Source organism: Balaenoptera physalus (assembly GCF_965194825.1).
Source record: "Balaenoptera physalus genome assembly, chromosome: 4".
NCBI classification, from domain to species: domain Eukaryota; kingdom Metazoa; phylum Chordata; class Mammalia; order Artiodactyla; family Balaenopteridae; genus Balaenoptera; species Balaenoptera physalus.
Genome location: NC_138891.1, coordinates 40,858,756 through 40,871,492, shown reverse-complemented (window position 1 = coordinate 40,871,492; position 12,737 = coordinate 40,858,756). Strand labels below are relative to the sequence as shown.

Sequence of the window (12,737 nt, the reverse complement as noted above, 5' to 3'; positions counted from 1 at the left end):
AGGACATGGAAGCAACATAAGTGTCCATCGACAGATGAATGGATAAAGAAGATGTGGCACATATATACAATGGAATATTACTCAGCCATAAAAAGAAATGAAATTGAGTTATTTGTAGTGAGGTGTATGGACCTAGAGTCTGTTATACAGAGTGAAGTAAGTCAGAAAGAGAAAAACAAATACCGTATGCTAACACATATACATGGAAACCAAAAAAGAAAAAAGTTCTGAAGAACCTAGGGGCAGGACAGGAATAAAGACGCAGACGTAGAGAATGGACTTGAGGACACAGGGAGGGGCAAGTGTAAGCTGGGGCGAATTGAGAGAGTAGCATGGACATATATACACTACCAAATGTAAAATAGATAGTGGAAAGCAGCCACAAAGCACAGGGAGATCAGCTTGGTGCTTTGTGACCACCTAGAGAGGTGGGATGGGGGGGTCGGAGGAAGATGCAAGAAGGAGCAGATATGGGGATATATGTATATGTATAGTTGACTCACTTTGTTATACAGCAGAAACTAACACACCATTGTAAAGCAATTATACTCCAATAAAGATGTTAAAAAACAAACAAAGAAACAAAAAACATGTGAGTCAGTAAGACCTTCTGCCCAGGGAGAATGTCAGAGGGAAGAGAACCACAGACCAAGGACAGGGCACTGAGAAACAACAGTGTTTAAGGAACAGGGAGGCAGAGAGGCATGTGAAATTGCTGAGAAGGATCCAACTAAGGCAGGAAAGGCAGCAGGACAGAGTGGTGTCATGAAAGCCAAGAAGACAGGAAACCTCAAGAAGGAAAGGTGAGAAGACAGTAAGATGAGGACGGAAACGTGTCCACAGGACTTAGTGGTGGTTTCTGTTGCCCATGAAGGTTCCATGGAGATGCTGGATTTAAGTGGGTGGAAAAGTAAACAGAGGTTGAGGAATGAGAGACCACTCTTGAAGAAGCTTAGGTAAGAAGGGAATAGGAAAGGACAGTATTGATAGATATGTAGGCCTTGATCCAGGATAACTATTTTTTCATCAAGGGATTTCATTGATGTGAGAAAATGCTTGGGCCACAGTGCTAAGCGAAAAGCAGCAGGTTACAGAGTTGTACATACAACCTGATGAAGAAATCATGTAAATGAAAAACATAACTAGAAAAAAGACTGGAAGAAAATGCATCCAAATGTTATAATGTGTTAATGTGGCTATATCTGGTGCAGGGGTTTATGAGTGGTTTTTATTTACTCCTTTTGCCATTTTTTTATCTTCCATGTTTTCTCCTAACTTTTTACAGAAATTTTTAAACAAAGAAAAGTTAAAGGATAGGATAATGTATACCCACATACTCTTCATTTGGGACCTATATTTACTAATTGTTACCATGTTCCACAGTTTTCTTCTCTCTGTCTCTCTCTCCTTCCCTCTCTCCATCCATCCATTTATCCATCTATCTGTCTACCTAACCATTCATCCATCTACTCTACTTTACTTGTCTTTAATAGTGGTCTATATAATGTATAATATTACATATACATATATATGTTGAACTTTTTTGCTGAATTACTTTTAAGTGGCAGGCATCATGCCACTTTGTTTTTAAGTTCTTCTCCTAAGAACAAGGACTATCTGAGGAAGATAATTTTAAAAATCATACTAATTATACTATGAGTGTATGTGTTCACACAATCACTAGGATTGTGTGTGTGTCTGTGTGTGAGAGAGTGAGAGAAAGAGAGAGAGAGAGAGAGAGAGAGAGAGAGACTGACTCTAGGAGAGAGGAATAGCTCTGAGTTTTGACACATGGGTCAAGAATGGATTTCAAATAAAACTCCAAGAGCCAGAATTTGCATGTGCTGTTCTCTGCTGATAATACAGAATCAATGTTTCTATTTAAGCATATTTATAGACTACAGATAAACATCCTGTCTGCCACAATAGTCCTACCTTTCCTTCCAAACCCACCTCAGGTGCCACATCCTCCAGGAAGCCTCTTCTGCCTTTAGCCCCTTCAGCCAGGTAGAGTTTTGCTTCTTTTCACATCTCAAAACACATTTGCTCATCCTCCTCTTACAGCTCCCATCACATCTGCCAGGAGTTGTTATTTCTCTGCTTTCTTAAGTGTTTCTCAGGCTCCCCTGTACACTTTAACTTACTTGAGTAAAAAAGCTCTGTCTTGCTCACAAAGTCACGGCTAAGGTAGACCTAGATCGGAATCCCGGCTCTTCAACTTTTTAGTTGAACATGCTATTTAACCTCTAAGCCTCAGTCCCCCATTCAAAGTTTTCTCATAAGGCTGTTGTAGAAGTAAAGAAAAGATTAAAGTTGATCTTTATTAAATACTTAATAAGTGGTAGCTAGTTTATAGATATTATCACAGTCTCTCTTCATAGAAGTATACAATAAATACTTGCTTAATTATACTAACTCATTAGTAGCTGATACTGGTCAAATATCTCACAACTCCCCCTCCACCTCCCACACACCTATAGTAGATATTTCAATTCAAGCAGAAAAAGTATGATAATTTTAAGAACAGGCATGGATTCCAGTGAGAATCTATATGAGGGCTTTTCCATTTCCCCTTAAATAACTGCATCATGGTAAGTCTCACTTAATTGGTAAGATCAGGATTGTTACAAGCCCACCAACCAGTTACCAGTTTGTTAGATTCCTTGAAAAGTCTTTGAAAGCAGGAAGAATCACGGTGGATGTAAAACCTCCAGGATCACTACAGCTGGAAGCAGAGGCCTCTGTGGGAACATCTGACCATGTAAAAACAGTTCAGAACCAATGCTGCAGAACAACCTCTTAGATGCAGAAAACCAGGCAGCTACCTGCCTTCCATTTGAACTTAAATCAAGTGACACAAAGGCAATTGTTATAGAATATTTGGATCAAAGAAGGAAAGTAACACCATTCCTTCATTTAACACCAGTTTTGCATAACTTGTATTCATGGACATTGTGCTAGAGACAGTTGTGGGCACTGTGGGATCTGTCACCTGTCCTCCAGAATACTACTTAAAACAAACAATGTTACTGCCTCTTAAACCAAAATCCAGCACAATTAGTGATGAGGTGTCATGAGAGAGGGAAAAGTACGCTGGGCTAGGGATCAGAAAACTCAATCTTGAGAATTGATTCCATACCTTTCTTGTCGGGCGACTTGCATAACTTACAAGTTGGACTCTTGTTTCCTTCTACAACTGAGATAATAATAATGTCCTTTACTACTGCATAGAGCTGTTTGGAGGATTAAAGAGTTCAGTAGCTATTAAATGCTATGCAAATGTAGGGGTTATTCTCTACCTGAATGTCTTATAGGCCTGTTCCCTTCCATCTGGGCAGAATACAGTGAAAAGGTGAGACAGCCTACAACACAGGGGTGCAACATGAGGGGCAGATAAAGAAAAACGGAATGGGTATAAAGCACACATGGTTATAACCTTCAGCCACATAGAGGGTGTTGCACTCCGGAGTAATAATGCTGTTCTTGCTCTCTGAATATTCACTTGTGCCAGGACTCCTGCTGCATTCCCACGAGGAATGACTCTTCTGGCTGACTGCAGGACTGCAATGACTTCAGTCATCAGAGTGAGTGGTTTCATTACTAGGTAACAAGTCATTCACCCAAGATTAAGTGGTTGTCAGTCAAGTTGAGGCTTGGAAGGAGCCATCAGTCCCAGAGATGTGATATACCTTAGCATGCCCTAGCCCATGATGGGTCCTTTTCCGACTGTTCCCACTAATTAACAGGAAGATGCTCGTTTACTTCATGTCACCCACCTCATCATGAATTTACTCTCAGGGTACTGACATCACCAATATGAGGAGATAAAAATGAAGAAATGCTTCAAAAGCTGCTGCTGCTGCCTGGTGTTTCTTATGAACAGCTTCCTTGAATTTGCTCTAAAGCACCAAACATGATTAGAACTGAATTTGGAGGAGAGCAAATTATAGAAGTGTTATATGCCTGCTTATATCTCACAAAAAACACTGCTTCTTGCAGTCAGCAGCTGTGTCTTACTCACCATCTATCCCCGAATAAAGTACAGCGCCCAACACAGGCTAACCAGTCAATATGCACTTACCACGTTGAATTAAATGGAAGCAATATTGGTTTCCAGGTCAAACTTCATTACTTGTATGAACTGGTATTGTGTCATCTTTATATTCTCTTTCTTTTGCACCTCTTTTGGTCCTAGTATTTAATAATTACACAATACACATTTTTCTTAGTAACATCAATAGTAAAAGTCCTTCTGTTTCTGTGTGTACGGCCCTATGAGTTTGGCAAATGCCTACAATTGTGCAACTACCTCAAAAAATTCTCCTGTGCTTCTTCATAGTCATTGCCTCCCCCGCCCCCACCTCTAGTTCCTGACAATCTCTGCTTTGTGCGAACTTGAGTTTTTGTTCATTTTGGTAAATACCTAGGAGTGGGATTGCTGAGTCATGTAGTAAATATGTGTTTAACTTTATAAGAAGCTGCCACACTGTTTTCCAGAGTGACTGTGCCCGTTTCCATTTCTACCAGCAGTGTAGGAGAGTCCCAGTTGCTCCACATCCTTGCCACTACTTGATATTGTCAGTTGTTATTTTTCATCAGGCATTCTAATAACATGTGGTGATGCAGTAAATTGCTATATGTGAATTATTGAACAGGTGGAGGAAAGAAGAGGATACACCCAGATTCCTCCATAGTGTAGGAATTTTGTGATAATTAAACCAATGAAGACCATTCAGAAGGAGTCCCATTGATATGGGTTATTGAACAGTTACATTTCTAAACCATTAATTCCTTGGCCTGAAGGAAGAAACTTGGGTGTACAGTTTCTAACCAAAATCTTCCCCACTGTTTTCTGTTTAATGGTAGAAGTGTTTCTGTCACTAACACGATTTTCAAGACCTACATCCACTTTCCAGGATGTAACAAACAAACAGAGCTTTAATGAAATACCCAATGGTGTTTCCAGGAAATTTTCAAAGCTGAAATTGCTTTCTGATATTCCCCTGGCTACAAGCTTGAATCTTATATATTTTATCATCAACACTTTGTACAATGCTGTGTACACCACAGGAGATTATTCAGTTGAAATAAATTTTGCCTTTCCTCTAGAACTGCATTGGCCAACATGGTACACCCCTAGCCACATGTGGCTACAGAGCACTTCAAATGTGGCTAGTACCATATTTTAAAATTGTAAGCTAAAACAGTGTATGAAAGAAAAAATGTAAAATATCTCATTAATCTTATATATATATATATATTTTAGAAATTTATTTATTTATCTGTTTTTGGCTGCATTGGGTCTTCGTTGCTGCACGTGGGCTTTCTCTAGTTGTGGCGAGTGGCAGCTACTCTTGGTTGCGGTGCGCAGGCTTCTCATTGCGGTGGCTTCTCTTGTCATGGAGCATGGGTTCTAGGCACACGGGCTTCAGTAGTTGTGGCTCGCAGGCTCTAGAGTGCAGGCTCAGTAGTTGTGGCACATGGGTTTAGTTGCTCCACAGCATATGGGATCTTCCTAGACCAGGGCTTGAACCCATGTCCCCTGCATTGGCAGGCAGGTTCTTAACCACTGTGCCACCAGGGAAGTCCCTCATTAATCTTGTATTGATTGTATGTTGAAATGATAGCATTTTTGGACATATTTGGGTTAAATAAAATATATTACTAAAATTAATTTTGCCTATTTTAATTTTTTAATATAGCTATTAGGAAATTTTAAATTACATATGTAATTACATATACATTTTACATTATATTTCTTTTAGGCAACACTACTCTAGAATGTAGGACTATTGCTAAAGAGAGTTAAATTTGAGTTACATCTAAAAAAAATCTATGGGGCATTTCAAAATCTAGTGTTACTTTTAAATTAAAAAAATATATACACCATTATTAAGTGTAGTAAGACAAGTTAGATATTTACTAATTAAATGTTAGATATTTTTAAACTCATTCATTCTATATCAATATCCTAAAGTGGACATATCAATTGTTAAAGGAAAAGTATTTTTTAAAAATAGACAATAAAAATCAAAACAGTAAAAATAAAAATAATTAAAAATTTAAAATAGAAAAATTAAAGACAACTTCGGCCCTTTAAAAGATACGCAAAGAAAGAAAAAGGCAATTTAAAAACTGGGAGAAATTATTTGCAAAATACATATCTAAAACTGTTATTAAGAATATATAAAGAATTCCTACAATTAAATATTAAGAAGTCAAGTAATTTGATTAAAAATGGGCAAAAAATCTGAATAGAAACTTTACCAAAGACCTTACAAAAAGCGCAAACCAGTACGTGAAAAGATGCTCAACATCATTAGTCGTTAGAGAAATGCACAACTCCACTTAAAAGACTAAAATTAAGAAAACTGACGATTTCAATTGTTGATGAAGATGTAGAGCAACTGGAACTCATATGTTGATGTTGGAATGTAAAATGGTACAGCCACTTTGGAAAAACAGTTTGGCAGTTTCTTATACCGTTAAACATGTACTTACCATACAACTCAGAAATTCTAATCCTAGGTATTAATGGAGTCCACACAAAGACTTGTAGGTGAACAGTAGGTCTATTTATAATAGTCCCAATCTGGAAACAACCCAAATTTCCAACAATGTGCCATCAATATGTAGAATATCCATAAGGAATATTACTCAGCAATAAAAGGAAACACACTGTTGATGAAACTTAGCAGGACCCTATGGGGATCTCCTGGGTACAAAAGTCCTTCTTGTGCCCTCATTTGTTGTTTGTAGGAAAAAGGCTTCAGCCTCCTAGACCTTCCCTGAGTTCCAAAGGGCAGATTCAAGTAGTTACTAATTAGGGAAGTGAGGGAATGCAGAAATAAAGAAGGAGCAGTCAGGAAATAATAGTGTATCGATAAAGTAGAGTCCTAGTTCCTCCTCAAGGGATATACATAACAATATTTTTTTGAGTTCTTCTACAGGGACTAAGGCTCCCATCCAAGAGGAAGATGGTAACTTCAGGCTGAGCATAAGATTCCTGGAGCACTGCCCTGCTACCTCACCATCAACCGATCAGAAGAAAGTCACACACCCTGCAGCCTTCATCCCAAATTTTGCCTTTAAAAACTCTTCCCTGAAAACCATGGGGGAGTTCGGGTCTTTTGAGCACAAACCACCTGTTCTCCTTGCTTGACCCTTACAATAAACCCTTCTCTGCTCTGACGGCTTGTTTGGCCTCACTGTGCAGGCACATGAACTTGAATTATGCACTGATAACATACAACAAATTAGATAAATCTCAAACGCATTATGCTAAGCAAAATTCTAGAAAAAGAAAAATTAATGATTGAAAGCAGACCAGTGGTGGTTAGGGGTCAGAGGTGGGAAAATGGATTTATCAAAAAGAGGCAAGAAGGAACTTCTGGGATGAGAGAAATGTTTTCTATCTTAATTGCAGTGGACTGTATACATTTGTTAAAACTCATTGAATTGTACATTAAAATTAGCAAATTTTATTGTATACAACTATACCTCAATAAAGTTGATTTAAAAAGTAAAATCAGCAATAAAATTAGCAATGGCAATGTGAATAAATGGAAATTTTCATACACTGCTGGTGGAGAGGCGTATGAATTGGTGAAACAACTTGGTAGCAACTTAGCACTATCTAGAAAAGTTGGTGATGAACCCAGCTCAGGATACAGCTATTCTACTTTGAGAATCATCTTCTGAGAGATTTCCAAACATGTACATCATGAGATATGTACAAAAATGTGTGCTCTTTATGCATCAACATAGATGTTTTTTTTAAAAACATGGCTAAGATTTAAAAAAGGGACACTGCAAAATAGCACAACATACTATTTTTGTAATTTTTGAGAAATATCAAACAATATTAAATATTATCATGGATACATTATTGTGTAATTTATGTGCAAAAATATGGATTAAGTATGGATAAGTAATATAACCCACAACTTTTGGGTAGAGGTCAGCCTTTATAAGGCAGAAGAAACATAGGATAAATAAACCATGTACTTTAATCATATATTAAACATACATTTTAAGCATCTATAATAATTATTACTCTAAAAATGATCTGAAATATTTATAATAAAGTTTTAGTATTTTTTTCTGGGGTGGAAATAATAGGTGTTTGTTCTAATCTCTGTGCTTATGTGTACATTGGAAATATTTACGTTTTTTAAGTAAAGAATAATTTTTAAAGCTATCTTTAACCACAAAGCATCAGTAAAAACTATAACCAAATGTGACTTTCCACTCAAGAAAGATAAATATTTGAACAATCAGAAAATTATTTTGTTGTTAAAAATCTTTAAAGAGATTAAAGATAGCAACCATAAAACAAGATCTGGAGCTTATGAAATAAAAATAAAAGGATATAAAACTAGAACTGGAAGATTTTTTTAAAGGAGAAATTAGAAATTTTATAAATGAAAAATAAGGTCAATGAAATTTTAAAAACTCAGTAGATGAGTAAATTGAAAAGGAAATGCAATGAAATAATGAATGAATTAGAAGTTAAGGAAGTTGAGGAAATTTTAGATAATACAGAAAAGAAATATAAAGAGATGAAAATTGTGAAAAAGTTAAGATATATGGAGGATTTATTGAAAAGTTTCAAGATACGTCTAATAGAACTTTCAGAAGAAGAAAATTGCTAAGTAGTTTCCAGAATTAGAGAAAAACATGAGTCATTAGATTGAAAAGAAAACATGATACACAAGTAGAATAAGTAAAATTAAATTCACATCCATGTATACTGTAGTAAAATTGCAGAATAGCAAGGGAAAAAAAGGTATGGAAGGAAAAGAAAGATTACCCAGAAGGAATGACAATCACTTGGCAGCAAACTCATCAGCAAAGGGAGGTACAAAAGATGACAGAGAATATCTCAAATGTTTGGTGGCAAAATCTAGAATTCTTTACCCTAATTAATTAGAGAGGGTGGAAATAACGATATTTGGCGGTTCATAGGAGAGAATTATTACCTACAGATTTCTGAAAGAAGAGATGTACTTCAGCAAGAAGAGAAATTATCCTGGAAGGTAAGAGTGGAATAAAAGGAATGAAATTGAACAAAAAATTGGTAAAATTTGTTTAAAAATCTAAATATGTTTCTATTATAAACAACAATAATAATAATAGAAAATACACCCTCGGGCTTCCCTGGTGACGCAGTGGTTGAGAATCTGCCTGCCAATGCATGGGACACGGGTTCGAGCCCTGGTCTGGGAAGATCCCACATGCCGCGGAGCAACTAGGCCCGTGAGCCACAACTACTGAGTCTGCTCTCTGGAGCCTGTGCTCCGCAACAAAAGAGGCCGCGATAATGAGAGGCCCGCGCACCGCGATGAAGTGTGGCCCCCACTTGCCGCAACTAGAGAAAGCCCTCGCACGGAAACAAAGACCCAACACACCCATAAATAAATAAATAATAATTAAAAAAAAAAAAAAGAAAATACACCCTCTAAAAATACAGAAAACACTTTGGTTAAAGATATAAAAATCATCTTGGGTTCCAAGAACATTTCATTCCTGAACACTGTGTGAATGTCAAGAGCTTACAAAAGAAACTATAAAAAATGGCTAGTACAATTTTTTTTAAAGTTAGCATGAAGGAACACTTAAAGACCAAATGTAGAATATACTTTTTTTGCCTATTTCAGTTCTGTGTGCCATCCTAAGGGCTGCCCACAGTCTGATCATGAGGATGGCTTAGGTGTTTACGGTAGGTAATCTAGTTTTAATAAAGTCTGCAAAGCAACATTGCCCCTGGCCATCTAAGTCTTAGATCTATTTTAATTATAGTGAGCAATCTCCTGAAATAATATTCTCAGTCATGGGATTTGATCTGTTATATATCGTCTTACATGGTAACTTAGGAAAATAACTCTCAACATCTCTGATGAACCAGCACAGAACCAAAGAGTGTAATTGGAGTTTCTTACAGATCCTTTAGATATTGCAGGCATAGTGAATAGAGATGAGTTTCATTTGAATGCTTTATCATTCATCATGAAAAGGAAACATCAGCATGCCCCCTGCCTCTTTCTTTGGCTGCTCTCTACCTAATAGGAACCTTTAAGCTCTTTCTATTTCACCTCTGAGGTAATTAACATCACTCAGAAAATATCTGAACAGGAGCTGTAGGAGAGAGAGCAAGTGCTGTCACTCGGGAAAAGTTACAATCCGGATCTGCAGCAAATGTGGAATTCTTAGAAATTTTACTTCAAACTGAGATAAAACCCCATTGTCATGAAGAGAAATGGTAATGAGTAATGAGTAATATATATATATATATACACACACACACATATATATACACACACATATATAAAATATATAGTGTAGTTATAATTACAGTTATAAAACTGATAAACACAGTCATAGAAAATTTGGAAACAAAAGAAAGAAAAAAATCCCATCATCCTGACACAACATTTATTGTTTATTTATTTATTTATATTTTCTTCCTATGTGTACTTTTTGATGGCTGTAATCATAGCATCTATACATTTTTTTATGAGGATTTAAATCACAACTTTTCCATGTTGCCAACTTTCACGGCTATCATTTTTAATGACTATTGCATTATGAGGATGTGCCATGATTTATTAAACCAATCACCTACTCTTGGACATTTTTAGTTGGATGATATTTGACAATTTTAAAAATCAGTTCTGTGAACATCAAGCTTATAGCTGTTTTCCATATCTAGTCTATTTTCTTAGGATAGATTCCTCAAAGTGGAATTACCAGATCAACAGGCATAAAGGTGTTTATGATTCTTAATATATACTGTTACCATATTTTCCAAAAATGTTGCAATTTGTAGTGAAGTGCAACCAGTGAAGTGTTACAGTTCAGTCTGCCAGCACAGATTAGAACCTAATCTTGAAAGCAGGGTTTCTCAATGGATGGTCTCTGGGCCAACAGCATCAGCATAACCTGGGAACTCATTAGAAATGCAAGTTCTCTGACCAGGCACAGACCTACTGAATCAGAAACTCTGGGGGTGGGGCTGACAATCTGTGGTAACAAGCCCTCCAGGCAATTCTAATACACCCCCAGGACTGAGAACCACTGGACTAAAAGCAATGACCCTCAACTTTAGTTGCACATAAGAATCACTTATGGAGTTTCTAAAACCCGCTGAGCCCTGGGACACAGTCCCAGAAGTTCTGATTCGTCTGGAGTGGAACAAAGGCATCTGTATTTTTTAAAAGGTCCCCTCAAGTGATGTGCAGCCAGGGCCCAAAATTACTAGCCTCAAGCAATGCTGATTGACTCTATGATTCTCGAATGTGCATCAGCATCACCTGGAAGCTTCTTAGACATACAATCTTCAGGCTCCACCCCAGAATCCTTGGGATGGGGTCCAGGAATCTGTATTTAACAAGCCCCCTAGATGAAGCTGACAGACATTAAAGTTTGGGAACCACTTGTCTAACAGTCTGTTTGAATAAGGACAGTGTCCAGTGTCTCTGGTGCCCAAATGCCTATATAGCCATGTATATATATATATATATTAGACTGGAGATATATATATATACACACACACATATACATATATACACACACACATATTATTTATACAGCCATTATATATATATGTGTGTGTGTATAAATCCAGTCTTTAATATATATTATATATATTTAAAGTTGGAATCATAGCATTTACACATTTTAAAATTTAGATTCAAATCACATACTTTTCCATGATGCCAACTTTCACAGCTATCATTTTAAATAACTATTCCATTATGGGATGTACTATGATATATTAAATCAATCACTTACTCTTAGAAATACATATATACACACACATTCATGTATGTAAACAAACTGAAAAGTACAAAGATAACATGGATATGGACAGATAGATATATTGTAGATTTAGATAGAGAGATAGAGATGTTGGTTAATTTCATGGTGGGGGAAGGAGTGCTGAATGGTACCTCATTGCTGGTTTCATCATATTTCTTGCATTACTAGTGAGACTAGTCATGAGCCATACTTGTTCACCTACTGATTTCCAAGAATAATGACTTTAAACATAAATAAAGTTTGGATGTTTTGATCTACAGAAAAAATTTTTAAAGAATTGGCTGATCACTAATGACTAACTTATAAAGAAGGAGGAAGCAAAACTTGCCACAAGCATAAGGAGAGACCAGAAAAGTTATTTAAATACAATCATGCCTAGCAGAGTGATTAAGGAAAACACTGCACCTTAATTAACTGGGAATGGAAAGCTAATATTAGATGATACTAAAATGACGATGACTTCACTTTCACTGCTTCTTTTTTTTAACTTGGGCTTTGAGAGAACGCTGATGAGGAATCCACAGCTGAGGCTTTTGGGACAGGCTGCCACCAGGCATAGGATGTCTGAGGAGCTGAGGTCCACAACCTGGCCTCACTTCCCAGGACGGCTACGGCATCTCACCCCAACTGGGGCAATCTCTGACTCAGACCATCACAGTCAAGCTAAAACAGGAAAGAGAAGAGTGAGGATCTGCGAGAGGGGAAGAGCATTAGGCTGAGAGTCAGGAGGGATACATGGCTTTTCATCTTCTGAAGACCTTCTTGCTACTTACCAAATTTTTGTTTAATTCATTAAAAAGTATAAAAGAAATGCTCATTAAGAGCTCATTGGCTGTGGTCTTATTTCAAAATAGCAAACTGGCTAAAATTGAATGTTTGTGTTCCTCCTAGTCATTAGAAGTATCCCAATTAGACAG

The 12,737-nt window shown here is 36.9% G+C and overlaps 1 long non-coding RNA gene across 1 annotated transcript; it reads left to right on the top strand.

Moving 5' to 3' along the window:
- Positions 1–490: 490 nt before the first annotated feature.
- On the top strand, positions 491–11,580 carry LOC309660449. Its single transcript, XR_014263407.1, has 2 exons — positions 491–3,584; positions 6,940–11,580. It is a non-coding gene; the product is annotated as an uncharacterized lncRNA (long non-coding RNA).
- The last annotated feature ends 1,157 nt before the right edge of the window (positions 11,581–12,737 follow it).